We start from the raw sequence: 16,301 nt of genomic DNA, 5'->3' as shown, positions 1-16,301 counted from the left end.
TTCTGGTCTGCCCTGGGGGAGCCAGACAGATCTTTGACTGTGGTGACACTTGCTGTGAACTGGTCACGTGACACAGGAGGATCTGGGAGCAGGAAGACATCACAGACAATTGTTTGGAGGTGGGCCAGATTCCCTGAGTGCATGAGCTACTCAGAGGACTGTACCTCCAAACACAATGTGTCTCTGTGAGCAGGGTCTGTAAACTGGGACCATGGGGGAGGGTTACAGAACTACTTCCAGAAACTATACTCACTTGGGGTCATTACTGCCAACACTTGGACGGGAAAACACCCCTGGAGCAGTTCTATCCCGTGGGAGGTCTGCATCGACTGGTTCACACTGGGTTCATATCAGCAAGGCTGGAAACAAAAAGTGGGGAGGTTTGTGTAAATGTGCAGCTACAACTGGTTCAAGGACCCTGTTTTGGTTCTCACACTGACATGAGACTATAGCGAAGTGGGCAAAGCCAGCTGGTAGGATTTGATGGCTTTGAGTCCGCCAGTGTCTCCACATAGGACATGGTGACACCCAGTGAGCTAGCATGCTGGAGACTGGCTATTGCTTTGCAGTGTGTTTCTCTCTATGGCTTCTCTCCTAAGCAAATGTACTGCCTCCAAGAAAGATAGCTAGGCTACGTCTACACTAGGAGACAAATTCAAATTCAAGGCAGTTAGCTCAATATTCATAGAATCACAGGGCTGGAAGGGACCTCAGGAAGTCATCTAGTCCACCTCCTGCTTCAAGCAGGATCAATCCCATCTAAGTCATCCCAGCCAGGACCTTGTCAAGCTGGGACTTAAAAACCTCTAGGGATGACTGTCTTCCCTTTAAATACCATTAGCTCAATTTAGGGAGCACTAATAACGATAGCATAATATCGGCGGTACCTGCTGGGTGTAGTGTCAAGTTCAAATATAGAAACTTGTATAAAGGTCAGCATGGACACACCGCATCTTAAAATTGCATTTATTACCTTCCAGAAGTGTCCTGTATACAACCCACAATGTCCCACAATGCTCCACTTTGGCCGCTGCTCTTCAGGTGCACAGGAATTAGGTAACAAGAAGATTGTGAATTTCAAATCGGGACCAGGAAGCCTGTGCCTATGGAGTCATGTTTGAATGAGAGCCTGAGAAATGTCTTTCTTTCTTTGCTATTAGTGCTGTGAGTGCATCTACCCATTACAAATAACCCCAGCATGGAGTTCATGGTTCTGTCTCTATAGTTGGTATTTTTTTCTGCCCTGCCTGGCGCCAGTCGCTGCCCCACTGCACCACATGGCAGCAAGACTATTGTGGGGGGTCGTGCTTGCTTCTTCTTAGTGGTTTACATTCATGCATGACCCACCCTCCCTTTCCCACAAGCACCATGTAGCTGGGTCTTTCCCACACTCAGCCACATCACGTGGCTAGTCCCCAACGCAATAAAAGGACAAGCCTGCCTTTCAGTGCTGACCATGCTGCCAGACAGCACCATGTCTTGACTTGCATGGAGTTAGGGCTCCAAGGGCAGGAAAGATTTCTGGGGGCTTGCAGCCATCCAGGGGGACTGCTTCAACAGGCCCCTCACTGAAAATACTTTTGGGGCCTTTCTGCCACCAGGTGGAAGTGTCCCCTGGCCGCTAAGATTTTCTGGGCATTGCTGCCACTGGGGGGAAGTGTCCCCTAGAGGCTACAAATTGCAGGGGCTTGCAGCCACCCAAAGTGAACAATTCAAGTGGCCCCTGAGCCATGGACCCTGCACCCTAAAGCCAAAAAAGATTTTTGGGGACCACGTTAACTGGCCATTCAACCTCCCAAACACCAAACTGCACCACAATGGCAACGAAATTTGGTGAGTCCCATCCCCCGTGCTGGCAATTTCTGGGTAGTGAAGACAAAAATCTTTTTTTCCAGACTTTTCCATCCTCTTTCTTCTAACTTGGGAGCCCTTCAGGCAGGGAAGAGTGGACGGAGGGCCATTTGAGAACAAACTGTGCACAGAAGCTGTATAGTGAACTGGGAACCCAAAAACCCTTTCCTCAGCAACTCTCTTTTTTCAAAACCTTTATTATCTACTCTTTCTTCATGGTTTTCATTGTTCCTGTGTTATTGTCAGAGATCAGATGCCATCAAGAGAGTGGAGACAGTCTGTGAAGAGCCAGTTGAGGATACACACTGATGCTGATTTTTATAAAATCCTTGATAATTCAGTTACAGCTACTGTGCTAAAAAGCAATTCAGTTATGGAATAAAGAGATTTCTGTTAATTTGGAGATCTTTGTTGATGTCCTACTTCTTCTTCCTTCCACCTGGAAAAATGAACGTTTACTTGCCACAGAAGGGGAATGCGGGCAATGAAATGAGGGAAGACGATGTTAAATACCAGCGAAAACACCCAGAATGCTACGGGGATGACGGAACTGCAGGATAGGTTCACGCAATGCACAGCTGCAACAGTCGATGTTTGCCGAATGAGTGTGGCAGCAATTAGTCAACTATGTGAGGAGCATGTGGAGAGGTGAGGATAGTCAAATTCGAATTCATAACGTCTAGAATTACGAAATCGACGCTAAGATATTCAGATTCACCTCATAGTACAGACATAGCCCTAGTCAAGGCAAGCCTGTCATAGCCTATGTGAGAGAAAGTGGAATGCAGGTGCTTACTACGGTTTGAACATAATCGTGAATCACAAAAGGATGGCAAGCTTAAACCTGTGTTCCACAGGAAGAAGGATGTAGCTTCCCATTCATAAAAAGGTGATGGCTGAGTGTCTGAAAGCTAACGTGGGTGTCATTGAGCAGAACACAGAGGGAGAAGAAATGCAGGGATGGTTAACCTTAGAAATGTCATGGATCCATAGATTCCTGGAGCATAACTGAAGAGTCAGGCTGTTTCATTCCAACAGCATCCATACCTTTTTTACCAAAACAAAATTTCATCAAGAGCAACAAAATCTAGTGAAAAGGTTTGGTTTCAGTGAAATGGCACATTCTCATGGGAAACCATTGTCAGTAATTTTCTGACACCCAGGCAGCTACTATCTGACTCACAATTCTCATAGGCAGGCTCAAGAGCTCAGCATAAATTCGTCAATGTAATAGGGACCTTTACAGCTGTTTCAGCCTCTTTGCCCTTGAAGATTCCAGTGCTGATCAGTTCTGTCTCACTGCCCGTCCTTGTAGGACACGTGGTGCAAACTGGGGCTTTGAGCATTACCCAGAATGCTGAATGCTCTGTGGACTCATGCACTGAGATTCAGCTGAATCCATTTTGCTTTTGTTTTCTGCCCGCAGATCCCTGAATGGAGACAAGTTCTCTGCCCATTAGCCATTTCAGCACCCCTCCCTTTCCAACTCCTTAGCAATAAAGTAAACACAGGTTGTTGAATTCTTTCCCTGTCTGTATTTTCCCTTGGCAAGGAAGGAACCCTACTCTGTAATGTCACTTGGACTCAGGGAGTTATTGTGTGACCAGGCCAGAGAATACAAAGTGAAATACCAGGAACATGCCCAACAGGACCCCATGTATTATTAGACCTCATTCTCCAACCTCCTCTCCCCTCAGAGAAATCCATATGCGCAGGCTTATCCTGCACCTCTCTGCTCTCAAATGCTGAGTATTATAACCACCCCTACTACAGGGTGTTGTCAGTGCTGTGGTATCCTGGTTCCTCAGTGTCCAACTGTCTGTGCTCCAAACACCAGCGTGGTTCAGCTGCTTCTCTCAGTAGTTTCCCAAGAAGATGCACCCACTCAGTTCCATGGAACATTTCTTTACTGGGGTGATCAGAATGAACTGAAAACACCCCGGTACAATGGCTTCACAGTTACAGTCAAAGCAAAAGGGTCCTTCTGCATGGGGTCTGTCCTGCCTTTGTGCTGCCCAGCCACTGCCTGTCCAGCTCCTTTGGATCTCCCAGCACATTTATCCACTGCTTTCCTTGGGGCTGGCCAGAGGGAGCTCTTTCCCTTAAGGTATCGGCTGCACACTTGTCCAAATGGCCATGGCCCCTCTCTCCTGTGGGAGATCAAATTTTCCAGACAAACAAACAAACTTGAGGGTCAGGCTGAACAGAACCTAGTGTATGCGTGCTTCTGGTACAGGGCAGCAAAGATGAATGTGACTAGGATGCAAGGTGGTGGTTCTGAAAGCCCTGGACACACAAGATTGAATATAAATAACATACTGTCCGCTGCAACGGTGCTACAAGATTTACAAAGATTTATGTAGAATTCACCCATGTACATCCAGTTGAATTTACCTTTCCCTGCTACCATTTATTGTAGTTCCCAAAGGGTATTTGATGTGGCCACATTTCTGTCCGAATAATGAACATCCAGTATTGTGGGGATATTTACATTAGGGTTGGAGAACTGCTGTTCTTCACGCAAAGACCTGTGATCAGGTGAGAATGACCATTCTCATGCATATCGGGAGTGTTCACTATTTGTCACATGGTGCACTACATCCTCTGCTGGAAAGTTTCAACCAACCAATAACAAAAAGACCAAATGTGCATCTGACCCACAGGACCAACCATTGTGAACTAGGAATAGGGAATGGCCATTTGCTGTGATGATTTCTAGAACCACTGACAGCTAAACAGGGATTTCATAATCCAAGTGCACAGTCCAACCTCAAGCATATCTATGAGATCTCCACCCTGCCTACATTGAGAGAGCATCTGATACGCTCTGCACTAGCAGACTCCAGCAGACCCACAAACCACTTCCACAATGAAGAGAGCAGCTGTCATTGTGTTCCTCACTCTGGGACTCTTCTACCACTTTCAGGGCAAGTAACTTGCTAGAGCCTGTCCAAAGCTCGGTGTCTGATCATTTGGATGAGCTTGCCTGTTAAAAACCAGCTCAGTGCCAGCTATGGGCGTTTGGGTGTCAGGAATAAACAGGGAAAGTGGCTCCTTGCAGAAGCTGCAATTTTCTTCAGAAAGGTATTAGTGAGGGGCCAATATGGGCTTTTCCCTGAACTCCTGTCTGGGAGCTGCAAACTGCTAGGTGGTGATGGCCTTTCAGGTCTGACTGGGTGCATTACTTCCCATGTTTTTGTCTGTCACAGCAACTGGATGAAAGTGCAGGAAACTTTCCATGAATCTACTGTCCTAGACACACATGAAGTTATTTAACTGATTTTTCTCTGACATTTCCCTCCATTCTGTTCTTTGTGTCTGCATTTTCTTCCAGATGTTGATGACCAGGGTCATTGGGTTAGCCTAATTCTCATGGCTAATTAATTGTCACTTTCCCAAATCCCTGGTCTGGGCATCATGGAGACCAGGACTTCTGAGTTAGAAGCATGTGGGAACTCATGAGTCAGATGCCTGTTTGCTCACACATCTTGGAGGGCATGTTTGAAGGAGTCTCTTAGACCAGAGGATGGACTGAGCTGCTCCAGGAAGCAAGAGAGGAATTGGGAAGTCAGTTCACCAGAACCATAGCAGAGGGAGATGAGGACTGGAATTCATTACCTCAGTGTTTTTCTCAGAAGTCATTACCTCCTTGACTTCTGTTCTATTCAATAGCTTCAGCAATGATTTAGATAATTGAATAGTGAGTAAACTTGTCAAGATTACAGGTAATACCAAGCTAGGAGGGGTTGCAAGCACTCGGAATGGCAGAGTAAAAATTCTGAATTATCTTGGCAAACTGGAGAAATTATCTGAGGTCAATAGGATGAAAGTCAATAAGGATAAATGCAAATATTCTGCTTACGAAGGAATAATCAGTTGTACCCACACAAGAAGGTAATGACTGCCTAGGAATAGTATCGGAGGGGTAGCCGTGTTAGTCTGGATCTGTAACAGCAACGAAGGGTCCTGTGGCACCTTATAGACTAACAGAAAAGTTTTGAGCATGAGCTTTCGTGAGCACAGACTCACAGAAGAAGTGCATCTGAAGAAGTCAGTCTGTGCTCACGAAAGCTCATGCTCAAAACTTTTCTGTTAGTCTATAAGGTGCCACAGGACCCTTCGTTGCTGCCAAGGAATAAGTGCTGAAAAGAGGGATCTGAGGGTCACAGTGTATTACAAACTAAATATGCGTCAATAGTATAGTACTGTTGCAGTAAAAGTAAACAACATTCTGCTATAGTAACAGAGAGAAAGCTGTGCTAGTTTATATCCTATCAAAACAAAAATTCTGGTATGCTTTAGAAGGAGTGTTGGAAACGAGATGCTCCCTGAATATATTTCCGTGCTGGTTAGAAAGCTGAATGCAATGTCCTACACAGGGATGAACATTTTAACTGACTTTACCTCATACGTTTCCCTTCATTATGTCATTTCTGTCTGTATTTTGTTCCAGATGCTGCTGGCAAGGCTGGTGAGGTATGTCAAGTCTCCTGGTCATTAATAATCACTTTCCCTAGTCTCTGGTTTGTTTCCTCACAAGGACCACAATCTCTGGCTTAGAAACATGGTGGAACTCCTGAATCAAAGCAGGATAAACTGTGCCCCAGGCCCTACTGAGGGGAGAGGTGAATCTCGGAAGCTGACCAGCCCTGGGTATGTCTATTCTGGAACAAAATTCTCCAGTGGCTTCAGAGGGTCAAATGACTTGGACTTGCAGCTGTTGGGCTGCAGGGCTAAATATTGGTGTGTATACGTTTGGGCTTTTGTTGGGGGTATCACAGCTCCATCTCCAGTCCAAATTCAAATGTGTATACAGCAATTGTGCAGGCTGAGCCCATGTCTGCTCATCAGAGCTATCCAGGATTTTCAAACTGCTGAGCAGACATAAGCCATGTGGTCAGAGTGATGCACTCCATATACTTTTGTACAGGGCAGACAGATGAGCCTGTGGGAAGAACAGGGACAAGGAATAACTCTCAGACAGAAGGTAGGAGAGATATGACAAGAGCATGAGGATTTTTATATCTGAGTATCAGTTGTCAAAGGAGATGCCCCTCAGCTCACACTCTGACTGCATCTACAAGCCGTGTCTATACGTGCACGCTACTTCGAAGTAGCGGCACTAACTTCGAAATAGCGCCCGTCACGGCTACACGCGCCGGGCACTATTTCGAAGTTAACTTTGATGTTAGGCGGCGAGACGTCGAAGTCGCTAACCCCATGAGGGGATAGGAATAGCGCCCTACTTCGACATTCAACCTCGAAGTAGGGACCGTGTAGTCGTTGCGCGTCCCGCAACTTCGAAATAGTGGGGTCCGCCATGGTGACCATCAGCTGAGGGGTTGGGAGACACTCTCTCTCCAGCCCCTGCGGGGCTCTATGGTCACCGTGGGCAGCAGCCCTTAGCCCAGGGCTTCTGGCTGCTGCTGCGGCAGCTGGGGATCCATGCTGCAGGCACAGGGTCTGCAACCAGTTGTCAGCTCTGTGTATTTTGTGTTGTTTAGTGCAACTGTGTCTGGGAGGGGCCCTTTAAGGGAGCGGCTTGCTGTTGAGTCCGCCCTGTGACCCTGTCTGCAGCTGTGCCTGGCAGCCTTATTTCGATGTGTGCTACTTTGGCATGTAGACGTTCCCTCGCAGTGCATATTTCGATGTGGTGCCGCGCAACGTCGAAGTTGAACGTCGAGGTTGCCAGCCCTGGAGGACGTGTAGACGTTATTCATGTAGGCTTCACGTGTAGACGTAGCCACACTGTGAGATAAATTTGACATTTACTAAATTTGAATTTTTAACCTTGTTCTTATGAATGTGAATTTAAGTGTCTACAAACCTTCTGTAAATTTGAGTCACTATTTCACCATGCTGAGTTTCTGAGTCCCCATTGTCTTAACTAAGTTCAACTGCATGAGCAACACACTGTGGGTACATATCCCACAATGCTTTAGCCCCTGTTGCTTGTGGATGTTTCATGTCAGAATCCCAGACATGAAAGCACTGTCCCAGAATTCAGAGCACCCAGTAACGAACTGGAGATCACGTCATTTTTCTCCAGCATTTTCTATGGCACAGCACTAGTGCAAGCATAGATTCCCAGTTGTTTCAGGTCACTGCACACAGCACTACAGTAACTTCCTGTACTGTCGTGCAATTTTGCTTTCCATTACAAAGCGCAGTGATGGTTCAGTATGTTAATGATGCTGGTTTTAAAGAGCAAATCTTTCAACTGCAGCCCAAGAACTCACAAATGCTGGCTGCCCTGGATGCATTTTGGATGGTACAGGGGCAGTTTTAGGCTCATGAGAGCAGCACACACTAGTGGGACCACATCATTTTGGGGTCCTGGGATGACCAGCAGTGGGTGCAGAACTTTTACACGTGCAAGCCCACATTTATGGAACTCTGTGATGGGCTGGCCTCCACACTGAGGCACAGCAACATAAGAATGAGGCTGACTTTAACAGTTCAGAAGCAAATGGCAGTTACTCTGTGGAACTTTACAATGCCCAACAGCTACTGGTCAGTGGCAAATCAATTTGCAGTGGGCAGATCTACAGTGGGGGCAGTGGTGATGCAAGTGGCCCATGCAATCTGTCGGCTTCTAGAATCATAGAACAATAGAGCTGGAAGAGACCAAACCCATCAGATAAGCCCAGCCAGGGCTTTGTCGAGGTGAGACTTAAACACCTCCAGGGATGGAGACTCCACTACTTCCCTGGGTAGACCATTCCAATGCTTCACCACCCTCCTAGTGAAAAAGTTTTTCCTAATGTTCAACCTGGACCTTCCCAACCGCAACTTGAGACCATTGTTCCACATTCTGCTATCCATGACCACTGCGAACAGCCTCTCTCCAGCCTCTTTGCAACCTCCCTTCAGTAAGTTGAAGGCTGTTATCAAGTCCCCTCTCAGTCTTCTCTTCTGCAGACTAAACAGTCCCAATTCCCTCAATCTTTCTTCATAGGTCATATGCTCCAGCCCCCTAATTATTTTGGTCACCCTCCACTGGACCCTCTCCAGTGTATCCACATCCTTCCTATAACTGGGGGCCCAGAACTGGACACACTACTCCAGATGCAGCCTCACCAAAACCAAATAAAGAGGAATAATCACTTCTTTGGATCTACTGGCAATGCTCCTCTTGATGCAACCTAATATGCCATTAGCTTTCTTGGCTACAACGGCACACTGTTGACTCATGTCCAGCTTCTCGTCCACTACAACTCCCAGGTCCTGTTCTGCAGAACTACTACTGAGCCAGTCGGACTCTAGCCTGTAACAATGCTTGGGATTCTTCCAGCCCAAGTGCAGGACTCTGCACCTGTCCTTACTGAACCTCATCAGATTTCTTGCAGCCCAGTCTTCCAATTTGTCTAAGTCAGTCTGGACCCTGTCCCTACCCTCCAGCGTATCTACCTCTTCCCCTAGCTTAGTGTCATCCGCAAACTTTGCTGAGGGTGCATTCAATCCCTCATCCGGGTCATTGATAAATATGTTGAACAGAACAGGACCCAGAACCGAACCTTGGGGCACTCTACTAGTGACCGACTGCCATCCCAACATCAAGCCATTGATCACTACCCGCTGGGCCTTACCTTCTGGCCAGCTTTCTATCCATCTTACCGTGCATTTATCCAAACCACATTCCTTTAACTTGCTGACAAGAATATTGTGGGAGACTGTATCAAAAGCTTTGCTAAAGTCCAGATAAATCACATCCATTGATTATCCCCTATCCACAGAGCCAGTTATCTCATCATAGAAACTAATCAGTTTGGTCAGGCTTGACTTGCTCTTCATGAATCCATGCTGACTATTTCTGATCACTTTCCCCTCCTCCAAATACTTCAAAATTACTTCCTTGAGGAGCCCCTCCATGATTTTTCCAGGGACTGATGTAAGACTGACCAGCCTATAGCTCCCTGGATTATCCTTGTTCCCTTTTTTTAAAGATGGGCACTACATTTGCCTTTTTCCAGTCATCCGGGATCTCTCCTGATCTCCACGACTTTTCAAAGATGACAGCCAAGGGTTCGTCAACGACATACGCCAACTCCTTCAGAACCCTCGGATGAATTAGGTCCGGGCCCATCGCTTTATGTACATTTAGCTTTTTTAGATAGCTCCTAACCTGTTCTTTCCCCACCAAAGGCTGTCCACCTTCATCCCACAATGCATCACTTATTGCATTAGACAGGGAGCTGTCCGTGTCCGTGAAGACAGAGGCAAAGAAAGCATTAAGTACTTCAGCTTTCCCTACATCATCTGTCACTGGGTTACCTCCCTCATCCAGTGGGGACCCCACGCCCTCTCTGATCATCTTCTTCTTGGTAACATGCCTGTAGAAACTTTTCTCTTTATCCTTCACATTCCTCGCAAGTTGCAATTCCAGTTGCGCTTTTACCTGCCTGATAACTGCCCTACATTCTTGAGCTATACATTTATATCACTCCCTAGACATCTGTCCAAGTTTCCACTTTTTGTAAGCTCCCTTTTTGTGCCTAAGTTTTCCAAGGATTTCCCCAGTAAGCCAGTCTGGTCTCCTACCATATTCACTTCTCTTGCTGCACATCAGGATGGTTTCTTTCTGTGCCTTCAATAGGGCTTCCTTAAAATACGACCAGTTTTTCTGGACTCCTTTTCCCTTCATGGTAGCAATCCAGGAGATTCTGCCCATCAGGTTCCTGAAGGAGTCAAAGTCTGCTTTTCTGAAGTCCAAGGTGTGTAATTTGCTGCTCTCTTTCCTTCCTTTGGTCAGGATCCAAGTCTACCATCTCATGATCACTGCTTCCCAGGTTGTCCCCCACCTCTACCTTCCCTATTAGTTCCTCCCTGTTTGTAAGCAGCAGGTCGAGCCGTGCACGACCTCTGGTTGGGTCCTTCAGCACTTGTACCAAGAAATGATCCCCAACATTCTCCAGAAACTTTCTGGACTGCTTCTGTACCACCGTGTTGGTCTCCCAACAGATGTCAGGGTAATTAAAGTCCCCCATGACAATGAGAGCCTGTGATCTGGAAACTTCTCTCAGTTGTCCAAAAAAAGCCTCATCTACCTCATCATCCTGATTTGGCAGCCTGTAGCAGACACCAACCACCACATCTCCAGTGCTGCCAACACCACTAAGCTTGACCCAAAGATTCTCAACAGGCTGTTCTCCCTCTATATACTGGAGTTCCAAGCAATCATAGTGCTCTCTTACATACAGTGCAACTCCTCCTCCTTTTCTCCCTTGCCTGTTCTTCCTGAACAGCTGATACCCTTTCAGGACAGCGCTCTGGTCATGAGAGTCATCCCACCAAGTCTCTGTTATCCCTATGAAGTCATAGACCATGACCCTCGGATATGTACAGGCCATAGTTGATGGCTTTGCTGCCATTGGGTTTCCTAACTACAGTGGGGTAATTGATAGCGCACACAACTCCATCCTGGCTCCAGACCACCAGACCTCTGAGCATATAAATCAAATTGGATACTGCTCCGTGGTTTTGCAGGCATTGGTAGGTCACAAATGTTGTTTTACCAACATCAGCATGGGATGGTCGGGGATGGTTCACAATGCACGCCTCTTCTGAAATTCTGGTATGTACAGAAAGTTCATGGATTGGACTTTTTTCCCAGACCAGAAAATCCAGATTGGTGACATGGAGATGCCTACTGTAATACTGGGTGATCCTGCTTACGCTCTGCTCCCTTACCTTATGAAGGCTCTCAGGAATAACTTCCTCAGGCCGCTGCTCATTGCCCCCTTCCTCCTGGATCCCCAGCTTCTCTTCAATCACCCCTGACTCCAGACCAGGGCCTCCACAAATGTAATTAATACTGGCTCCATGGTGATAGGCTTGTCGGAGCTCTTTCACCTTCACCCAGCATTGTGTAGAGTCCCGGGAGTAACCTCTGGTGGTCATCTCGCACGACATGATCATAGAGGTCCACATTTCTCTCAACCACCTGAAATCTCCTTGCCACTGATTCTTCTCCCCAGACTGCAAGAAGATCCAAAATCTCCTGATGAGTCCTCTCTGGAACTCACTTGCAAGCCTGAGAACTAGGAGACAGATCACTACCCTAAGTGCTCATGATTACAGAAAAAGGCTAATGATGTGATTGCTACTGATGCGGTGCAATGGCTACCAATGGGGTGTGATGTAATGGCAATGGATAAAAGAATTTTTTCACTGTGGGCATCCTTTATGTTTGCACAGCTGGGTACTGATTAATTCAAATTCAAATTTAATCAAAAATTTGCAGGCTCCATGTGACCTTCTCCCTGCACACCTGGATGGAGAGCAGTGGAGAAAGAAGCAGCCCTACTTAGTGGGTAACCATGTAGATTTGTGGGGTACATACAGGACACGCAGCTATCATAGTGCTCCAAGCTCAAGCTGAGACCCAAGAAGCTGTACCGCTCTAAACCTGCTGGAAGGCCCCGCATTGACGCCAGAAAGACGGCAAACTCGGAGAAAGCTGAAAAGTTCAGAGACACCCTCCAGGAAAATCTGCATAGCGGCCCTGGGGACGCCGATGTGACATCCAAATGGCAACATCTGAGGAATACACTTTACACACTTTACAACACGGCCTTGTCGGTGTTTGGAAGAAGAGCTAGAAACATGAACGACTCCGATGAGATGATTCCAGTCATTGAAAAGAAGCGCGCTGCACTCCTGGAGTACAAACGATCACCGAGCCAGAGTAGCCAGCAAGCACTTAGAGTGGCCAGAAGAACAATACAGCAGACAGCCAGGCGCTGTGCCAACAACCACTGGCTCCAGCTATGAAGCAGCATCCAGACCTGTGCTGACTTTGGTAATCTCAGAGGAATGTACGAGGGTATGAAGAAGGCATTAGGACCCACCCAGAAAAAGATGGCACCTCTGAAATCCAAATCTGGTGAAGTCATTGCTGACAAAGCCAAACAGATGAAGTGCTGGGTTGAGCACTACTCCAAGCTGTACTCACGTGAGAATGTTGTGGTTGACGCAGCCCTCTATCCCGTCGAGCTCCTACCAGTAATGGACGAACTGGATCAGGAACCGACTGTGGATAAACTGAAGAGAGCCATCGACAGCATTGCAGCAGGAAAGGCCCCTGGCCTGGATCGTATACCACCAGAGGTAATCAAGTGCACCGCGGACACACTCCTGGAACCCCTACATGAGCTACCATGCCTGTGCTGGAAAGAGGGTGAGGTTCCACAGGATATGCGCGACACTAACATTGTAACGTTGTATAAGAACAAAGGAGACAGAAGCGACTGCAACAACTACCGTGGAATCTCCCTCCTAAGCATCACTGGTAAACTGTTCGCTCGCGTCATCCTCAGCAGACTCCAGAAGATTGCTGAGAGGGTGTACCCCGAATCGCAGTGCAGATTCCATGCAGAGAGGTCAACCGTTGACATGGTCTTCTCTCTAAGGCAGCTGCAGGAGAAGTGCAGGGAGCAGAGGAAGCCACTCTACATAGCCTTCATCGACTTGACCAAGGCCTTTGACTTGGTCAGCAGGGATGGTCTGTTCAAACTGCTCCACAAGATAGGCTGTCTCCATGGTTATTCAAGATGATCCAGTCATTCCACGAAGACATGAGAGGAACCATCCAATATGACGGTGCATTATCGGATGCTTTCAGAATCAGGAGCAGCGTCAAACAAGGATGCGTGCTTGCTCCGACATTGTTCGGGATCTTCTTCACACTCCTCCTGAAGCATGCCTTTGGATCTTCAACAGAAGACATCTTGCTGCACACAAGATCTGATGGGAAACTCTTTAATCTTGCAAGGCTGAAAGCTAAGTCTAAGGTGTGGGAAGTCCTCATCAGAGACATGCCGTTCGCAGATGATGTTGCTGTAGTGTCTCACAGAGAAGACCAGCTTCAAAAACTGCTGGATCAGTTCTCCAAAGCGTGCAAGGACTTTGGGCTTACCATCAGCCTAAAGAAGACAAACGTACTCGGTCAGGATGTTGCTGAATCCCCATCAATCAGCACTGACAACCATACGTTAGAGGTTGTCCACGAGTTCGTTTACCTCGGGTCCACCATCACTGACACCCTGTCATTGGACACTGAGCTAAACAGGAGGATCAGAAAAGCAGCCACAACTCTGTCCAGACTCAGCAAGAGAGAGTGGAATAACAACAAGCTGTACACTCACATCAAAATGCAAGTCTACAGAGCCTGCATCCTCAGCACCCTCCTTTATGGCAGCGAGACTTGGACCCTGTATGCCTGCCAGGAAAAGAGGCTGAACGTCTTCCACTTGCACTGCCTCAGGTGCATCCTTGGAATATCATGGAAGGACAGAGTAACCAACACCGCCGTCCTCAAGCAAGCTGGAATCCCAACCATGCACACCCTCCTCAGGCAGCGTCGGCTCCGCTGGCTTGGCCACATACACAGGATGAATGATGGAAGGATTCCAAAAGACATCCTGTATGGTGAGCTAGCCTCTGGCAAAAGACCTCCCGGACGCCCCCAGCTGCGCTACAATGATGTGTGCAAGAGAGACCTCAGAGAGGTAGACATCGAGCTGGACAACTGGGAAGAACTAGCAGATGACCGCAGCAGATGGAGGCAGGGGTTACACAAGGGCCTTCAGAAGGGTGAGATGAGGATCAGACAGCTAGCAGAGGAGAAGCGAGCACACAGAAAGCACACTAAGGACTTGCCAGACACCCACCACATCTGCAAGAGATGCAGCAAGGACTGTCACTCTCGTGTGGGTCTTCATAGTCACAGTAGACACTGTAAATGAAGTCCTCAATTGAAACTATAAAGGGCGCGATCCACAGTCTATGCAGACTGAAGGATGCCTACTACTACTACTACTACTACTACAGGACACTTCTGGAGGCTAATAAATTCAATTTAAAGACATGTTGCTTCCATACTGGCCTTGATTCAAGATTTTAAGTTCAAAGTTGATGCTTACACACTGCCGGTTCCGACAATATTATGATATTGATATGATATCAATATTGGTGCTCCCTAAATTGAGCTAATCGTATTTACAGTGAAGACAGTCACTTAGTACAAGCAAACTAATTGCCTTAAATTTGAATTTGTCTAGTAGTGTAGCTGTATATGAGCATTTGAGGGATAGCTGAGTGGTTTGTGCATTGGCCTACCAAACCCCCAATTATGAGCTCAATCCTTGAGGGGGCCATTTAGGGATCTGGGGCCAATAGATTATTTTTTTTTAAAAAAAAAGAGGCTTAATCTTGCCAAGAGAGTAGAGGACTGGACTCAATGACTGCCTGAGGTCCGTTCCAGATCCATGAGATGTGTGTCTCCATATTTTTCTGTGTGGGTGGCAGTGTGGGGGGAGGATAGCTCAGTGGTTTCCACATTGGCCTGCTAAACCCAGGGTTATGAACTCCATCCTTGAGAAGGCCATTTAGGGATGGGGCAAATAGATGCCAGGAATGGTGCTTGTCCCTGCTCAGGGACTGGACTAGATGACCTCCCAAGGTCCCTTCCGGTTTTTGGAGGCGTATCTCCAATTATATATATACACTCTCCACACGATGTGGGTGCTGAAGGATCTCTTATACCAGGGAGACGGGTTCAGCTCCTCCTGGTGGTGAAAGGGAATTGGGAAGCTGGTTCATCAGAAGCTCTCTATTGACAAGGGACAAGTTCAGATACTGCCATTTCCCATGGGGCAGGATAACTTCTTGGAGCGCTACTGAAATAGAGACAATAATAGCTATACCACCATTCTTTGTAGATTTCCTGCAGTAAGTACAAGTATCCACTAGAAATATGCACAATGGAATACTTTCCTATCTGTGGCACAGATGGCAACACGTATGGCAATGAATGCAAATTTTGCCAGGAAGTTTTGTAAGTAACAAAATAAATAATCCATTAATAAACACTAAAATGTATTTGTGACATATCTCAAGACACTCCATGCACCTGCTGGAAGATGAGTCAACTAGCTGTCTAATCTTCCATGCCAGCAATAAGGCTCTGCTAGTTTATCCTAATGAGACTTTGATAGAAAGTTACCCTCGTTGCACATAAGGTTGTAGCACTGAGTTCTGTTTCTCTCTTTTCTTCTAGGGGAAAGCTGGGAAGTCTTTGCTTTCAGAGATATGGAGAATGCTGAATCCTCTTTGGGTGCTGAGAGCTGACAAGGAGGTCATCTCCATTTGCTTTTAGTTCCCACCAGCAGATTCCTCCATGAGCCACATTCTCATCTCACCCTCCATGACCAAGCTTCTGACACCATTGCTGACTACCCCCTGCCTGTGCAGTTAAACTCAGAGTTCATTGCCTCAGTGGTTTTTCCCACTCTTCAGGAAGGGACTGTGCTCTACTACGTCTTGCAGATGCTTTCCCCAGCTTCCAAACCAGTGTTAGAGGAGCAAAAATGCAATAACCTGAAGTAAATGTCTCCACTGTTGAAAGTTACCTGCTGCCATGCCCTTCCTACTAGTGATGTTGATATGTA

Source organism: Carettochelys insculpta, chromosome 15 (genome assembly GCF_033958435.1).
Source record: "Carettochelys insculpta isolate YL-2023 chromosome 15, ASM3395843v1, whole genome shotgun sequence".
Classification (NCBI taxonomy): domain Eukaryota; kingdom Metazoa; phylum Chordata; order Testudines; family Carettochelyidae; genus Carettochelys; species Carettochelys insculpta.
The sequence above is the reverse complement of the archived record's forward strand: the minus strand, read 5'-3'. Positions refer to the sequence as shown.